The sequence below is a fragment of the Dipteris shenzhenensis genome, chromosome 33, assembly GCF_047967505.1.
Source record: "Dipteris shenzhenensis isolate YYH24624 ecotype China chromosome 33, Dip_SZ_1.0, whole genome shotgun sequence".
Taxonomy (NCBI): Eukaryota; Viridiplantae; Streptophyta; class Polypodiopsida; order Gleicheniales; family Dipteridaceae; genus Dipteris; species Dipteris shenzhenensis.
Genome location: NC_141628.1, coordinates 8,138,894 through 8,145,802, shown reverse-complemented (window position 1 = coordinate 8,145,802; position 6,909 = coordinate 8,138,894). Strand labels below are relative to the sequence as shown.

Here is a 6,909-nt window from a genome sequence, read left to right as displayed (position 1 = left end):
ACCCTCGCTGCTGTTCGCTCTAAGTATCCTAACCTCCCCAATTGCCAGTTCACAGATAAATGGGCCGAGTCAAAGATTGTCATGATACTTGGCAATAAAAGATCTTCGCTTAAGAGGCAGGCACTAGCGGAGCTTGCCAGGCTTGAGGGAGGTCAACCACCAAGGGGCTCGCCCCACACCACTCACAAGCGTGAGTAGAACAAAGCAATGAAGTCAGCGAGGGAGGACCCCAGTTTGCAACATGTGAAGGCGCGAAGGATCCAGATGGAGGAATATGGAAGCGCGCATTTTGGAGCAGGGGGTGTTGAATCATGGGAGGCCCAATTTGTAAGTATCGATCTCAAATTATATTGCTTATGTAGTTTATTAGGAGGTTGTTTCTTTGTACTAATCCCTCTGCAATATGTGTCGTCTTGCAGCTTGAGATCGTGGGCAGATACCCTACTCCTGTGGAGACAGCCTACCACTGTCATCATCGTAGAGGAGATACATGGAGGCACTTCTATGATGACGGGTTGATTACTGAGGAGCAGTATACCCAGGCTACTAGAGCGGCCCCCGAGGTATTTGAAAGTAATTAAATAATGCCAAAATTATAAGTAAAGATTTGATTTTTCATACATTGATATATGTTGTCCCTTATTTACAGGCCCGTGCACAAGACGACGAGGAAGACGAGGAAGGAGGTGCAGAAGGGAGCGCAGAAGGAAGCGTGGAAGGGAGTGAGGACCTGGAGAACATAGATTAGTCATAGAAGTAGTGCTAGCTACTCTTTTTTGTACTTAAAGCCACTGGCTTGGCTTCGTGCCTCTTGTATATACACTCCTCTTATTTTTTGTACTTGAAGCCACATGACGTGGCTTAGCTTTGTGCTATATGTATATACAAGCACTTTTTGAGCTTTCAATTTTATTGCATTTTGGAGTTGTAATGTTTTATTTGGAATTGTAATTAAAATGCATTCTGTAAATTAAAAAAATAAAATAAAGCGTGTCTATCAGTGCGTCTATAAATGCATCTATATATGCGTCTGTCTGTTCGACAAGCATCTATTTTTGCATCTATAAACGTGTTTATAGGAGCGTCTATTTAAGCATCTAAATGTGCGTCTATACGCACGTGTATCTGCTATATAGACGTGCTGGTAGACGCGGGTGTCCAGACGCAAAAATAGATGCGCCCGTAAGTTTTTTATTTAGTTCAATAAATGCATCTGTGTACGCGTCTATGGGTGCTTTGTCTTATTGTGTCCAATGATATGTATGTCGATAGTCGTAGATTGGGCTTGTACACTCGAGTATATGAGAGCTGAGTCATCCAGGCTGTTGGGATTCGCCGCTAAAACATGGGGTTCATGGAAGAGTACTTAACGATGCAGCAGAAAGTGGCCCAGTTTTGCAAATTTGCAACCAAGTTACAACAATTTGCAATGGCAAAAATCAGGATTGTAGCTTTATAGAGTGGTGGGATATGCTGATATCCTCAAAGCAATATAACGTGTGAATGAACAAAACCTTGACTTCTGCGGATGGAAGGAGAACTGCATCACAAAGAACAACCCGATCACAAGAAAAAGCATAAGAAGTCGTACTCGCACTATTGAATGAAAAAAGGCAATTGCAACAGTTCCAAAGTCCAATTTGGGTGAATTTGCCAACTAAGAGGAGTCTAAGAAGGACCCTGTGGGAATGTGAAGCGAGTTCCAAAGCAGAGTATCGAAAGGGAGCACGAGAGGAGGGAATGAGAGAGGGTAGAGGAGGGTGTAGCATGTAGGAAAGGGGTGGCGGAGTTGGGTATATTTCGAAGGAGGGTGTGGTTCAGCTCATGCGAAGTGGCCAAGTATGCTTCTACATAGGAGGTCCAAGGAGCTCGGAAACAATGCTCCACGAGGGAAAGTTCAAAGGAAGATGAAAATACATATTTACGAGGATGTTAAAGTTACCTCGTGTAGTGCTAAATGTAATGGCATGTTGACTCCCGAGTATAATATTATATAGAATTATTATGGAAGATTTAGTTGAAACGGAGTCTGTCTCAAAGCCACGGGTTTGGCACTAGTCAACCTTGAATTTAAAGATTCTACCAAAGTATAATATTATATAGAATTATATTGTTTTACTATGTATTACATAATACTCTTGTAAAATCAACCTTGAATTTAAAGATTCTACCCCTTTTAACTACGCTCTATTTTTATACTACCTTGCGAATAGAGTACAACTCTACCTCAGCACAGCTCATCCTTCCTCGCCATGGCCTCCTCCTCGTGCACAATATTGCTGGTCTTGTTTTGTTGCTTTGCAGCCTCCATGGCTTCTGATTCTGACCCCCTCCAGGACTTCTGTGTGGCGCTCCCTGCCGCCCAGAACTCCAATATCGCCCTCAACGGTCTGCTTTGCAAGAACCCCGCCCAAGTCACCGCAGCAGACTTCCGGTCCCCCTTCCTCCGCAACCCCGGCAACACCTCCAACCACCTTGGCTCCGCCGTCCCGCTCGCTTCTGCCCTCACCTTCCCCGCCCTCAACACCCAGGGCCTCTCCGTGGCTCGCATCGACTTCGCTCCCAAAGGTGGCCTCAACCCACCCCAGGTCCACCCCCGCGCTTCCGAGGTCCTCTTCGTCGCCCAGGGCCAGCTCGTCGTCGGCTTCGTTACCACCACCAACACTCTCTTCCAGCAGACCCTCTACGCCGGCGACCTCTTTGTTTTCCCCCGCGGCCTCGTCCACTTCCAGCTCAACGTGGGCGATCAACCGGCCGTTGCCATAGCCGCTCTGAACAGCCAGAATCCCGGGGTCTCTCAGGTAGCCAAGGCTCTCTTCGCAGCCGAGCCTCCGCTTCCTGAGCAAGTGCTGGAGACCGCATTTGGCATCTGCGAGGACGTGGTCAAGGGCTTGATCGCCGGAGTCAGCACCACTCTCTAGTCCAACGAAACGTTGTATACAGTGATCTATTTTGATCATATTTCATTGATTCATCAACGTTCTTTCATACCCTAAAACTATTGGATTCACAACGCGTTATAATTTATCGTTCTACATCTTTTGCATTCCAATGTTCCAAGCGCTCTTCTTGCATGTGTACTTTGCTTGCAAAGTGGTTGGTTTTACGTCTCGCGTGCCACAGTGTGTGCCATTAACGGACCGAAACGACCAACCATTCCGACTAACAACCACAACATGTGCACAAATCGCAATAACAACCACTCGGGGCTTTCGGGGGAAGGGCACGCAAATATGCACAATCTCCGTCCTCCCTAAGTGCGTAATGTCAAAGATTGACAGAAGAAAGAAGCTCGATGTTTAATGTGACTGTGATGCAACACATAAAATTTCAGCCTATGTATCTTCAAACATATAAGGCAAAATAATATTCACCATTGACATAAGAGTTCATCGAGGCGATGATTTTGAATTCAATACGAGAGAGCAAGAGCGAGACAGAAAGGCAAGGTAAAACGAACCCGAAGGACTTGTTCCAAGGGCTTCTTAGTACATAAATCTCAAGCAAGGAAGCCACATTATGAAAAACCACACATAAGTGCAGGACAAGTACGGAGATGCATAAGCCCTCAACAAATTGCTATATATGTAAATGGAGGTCCATAAAGAATGTAATGCCTAGCCCTCATCTTATTGAGTAAGAGTCATGCATAATCAATAACGAGTAGTATGACCCATCTACGACAGGTTTGAGACTCGTTCCACTGGGTCTCAAAGTTGGGATCATAGGTTGAGGAATAAATACAAATGGACGGGTATTTTGTGTGGGGCTCCAACTTTCCATGTGATTTTATGAACAAGTAGAAGTGAAAGATCCAAACATATTTACAAAAGAATTATAAAAAACATAGCAAAATCTTTGCGAAAACACAAAATTAGTTTTGAGTCATGTCAGAAAACAAAGTGAAAGAAAAGCAAAGATGTCTGGCTCTCTCCACACACCATTCCTTTGTGTCATCCCCATGTGTTGCTCAAGACCTCCTGAAGCTTTCTCAGAAGCTTTCTCAAAAGCTTCAGAACCTCCTCTCCCACCCGAACCATTGATAACGTCCCTCGAACCTTCCATGAAGCTCGCTCTTGCTCTCCCCGAACCTCCAAAATTACTTCATGTCAAAACCTCTCCCTAAGAATAGATACACATCTATATGTGTGTATGTGGCCTCATTGTGCAAATAAAATTTCTCCCTCTAAAACAAAGACCTTGGAAATAAAATGCTACAACTTTAATTGATCCAGCTTGAGCTAATTATGAGATCCATGCTACCTAAAACTAGCAAACATTAGAAGTTCGAAAAAGATAGTGCTTCATGGAAATTGCACTTGTAATCCCTATGGCAATTTGTGCCAAGAAGCTCAATAAAAAACTAAAGATGTCCAACATGTATTACATTGAACAATGCATAGCTTGGCCAATTGAAAACCTCTATGTCACTCAATCTTTTGGTATCAACCTTGAACAATGCATAAATTGGCCAATTTAAAACCCCTATATGTCTCAATCTTGTGGTATCAACCTTACACAATATTGTGAAGTGCTTGTGTAAGCATGCACAATAGATTTGAAGAATAGGTGTGCACAATAGCAACCCTCTTCTTGTTGGGTACAATAAAATTTGGTTTTTTTAAGACTTCAAATATGGAGAGTATCTTTAGAGAAATGTGATTGATCAAGCATTCACGGTCACATATCTCAAATGGTGGTAGGCATGACTCTCTAAGAGTGAATGGGCTTTAGTCTCACAAAAGGAAGGTCAAACTAAAAGTCAAGAATCCCAAGATAATACCATCAAGTACTCCTGGGGCGCCAACTCCTTTTAGTAAGAAAACCCATCAAAATCTTGAGTATGAGATGAGTTTAAAAATATACCATGGTTGTGTTCTACACTAAAAGAGCTTCAAATATGTCTTTACACCTTGAAATTTGGGTAACACATGAAAAAGTTACATTAATTTGAAAGGAGATGGGTTTTCATATTTTACTGTATTTTTTGTTTTACCCCCCCTCATCCAAAAGAACATAGTTGTGTTCTACACTAAAAGACCTTCAAATATGTCTTTACACCTTGAAATTTCGACAACAACACAAAGCGACTATAGACGCACTTGGTAGACGCACGAAATAGTGGGCGCATCTATAGGCGTTGCTTTAGTAGAGGAATTACGGGTGCATCTAAAAGCACGTCTAACAACTCGTCTATTTGCGCGTGTATTAACACGTCTAATTGCGCGTCTAATCTGAGAAAATACAGGCCCGTCTAACATCACGTTTATCAGCGCGTCTATTTGCATGTGTATTAACGCGTTTATTTGTGCATTTACACTGAGAATTAGATGCGCATTTACACGCGTAGATAGACGCAAACCAGAGAATACAGAAAGTGAGATTTTGGTGTACATCATTGCTTTCCAAACATTGCCCATGATTACCAAAGCACATAATTTTAACAGAACATCAATGCTTTTTTGCAAGCCCACATATACAAGAATTAAGTGAGGTGAGCTGGAGAATGAGACAATATGTAAAATAGTTTTGCCAATATCAATGATGGGGCTACGGTTCAATCTCATCCTCAATGAGATCAACCCTTGCCAAACTATCTGCTTCAAAATCCAAACAAGTGTTTAGATCTACAAATACATTCAACCCACTACTACTTGTGCTACTCATGTGCTCATCAAAATCAGCATCACCAATGGTAGGCTCGTCCTCATAGGTAATGGCCTCAATATCTGTATCTCCTATCTCATGACAATCCTCCTCTCTCGTATCACGGTCATCATCACGTCCATGGCCATGATCATCCTCCATACGCTCCATATTAGTAAATGTACTATACATCACTTTGGAACGTGGCATAATAGGTATGACATGCCACCATCTATTATTATCTACCATTGGTTGATAGACAACCTAATTCAAACACAAATACAATCATGTTATTTTTCTTGCATCAAATATTTAAAAGCGAGTATTTTTATATGTGTGCACAGTACCTGTTCACATTGTTGCAGTAGTACTAGTGTGTCCTTCCTACTTTGCCAAAACTTTGTGGAGTCAATAGTTACAAAGCCACTTGCATGGTGTTTGATTGTTGCATTAGGGCCTCTTTCCACCACGTCCTTAAACCACTTTACATCCAAAACATACACAAAGAAGCGTCGAAAGTCAAGCATAATAATATCTTGGATTATGCCACAATAATCATCCATGGCTCCATTGGCTCCCTCAAAGCTTGCAATGACGCTGCAATCTTGTGTGTTTCTCTTATCATCAACCCGTTGTGTTCGAAAATGCTTGCCCTCACACCATATAGCATTGAACATAGTGCACTACACCAAGAAAAAATCAATTAAATAAGCAATCTAAATTATTGAAAGCTCCTAACTTATGCATAACATTCTATATACCGACCTTGCTCATGCATCCCCTAGCATACTCCCATTCTTCCATTATGATATGCATCCCCTCATCTTTCTCTACTTTTTCCATTTCATCAAGTAGCCAATCCACATGAATATCCTTTGGAAGTGCTCTTAGATACTGAGGGTATGGCACACGAGATCCGTGTTGTGTATGAAAGAGGGCCCTTTCTTCTTGTCTTCTTGCCTTTGCATCCTCGTATCTTGTCACCCATATTTTCATCACATCACTATTAAGCACGCAAAAGAGATTGATACTATTATGCAACTCCATGTCTATTACTTTGTTGCATCCTTTCCCGAGCCTTCCCTTGAGGCACAATAGAGGTCATCCTTAGGTCTTCATCATCTCTCCATAGTCGTGGGAGAGAGCTAACCACATCAACAAGAAACTCAAAAATATATACAAGTGACTCTTGTACCAACCAACCCTCGGCCATGCTACCTTCGGGTCTTGCATTTTGTCTCACAAAGCCCTTCAAGGTCTTCA

At 42.4% G+C, this 6,909-nt stretch overlaps 1 pseudogene; it reads left to right on the top strand.

Annotated features, from left to right (window-relative positions):
• The first annotated feature begins 2,309 nt into the window (after nt 1–2,309).
• LOC147879621 (germin-like protein 1-3 pseudogene) lies at nt 2,310–2,921 on the top strand (annotated as a pseudogene).
• The last annotated feature ends 3,988 nt before the right edge of the window (nt 2,922–6,909 follow it).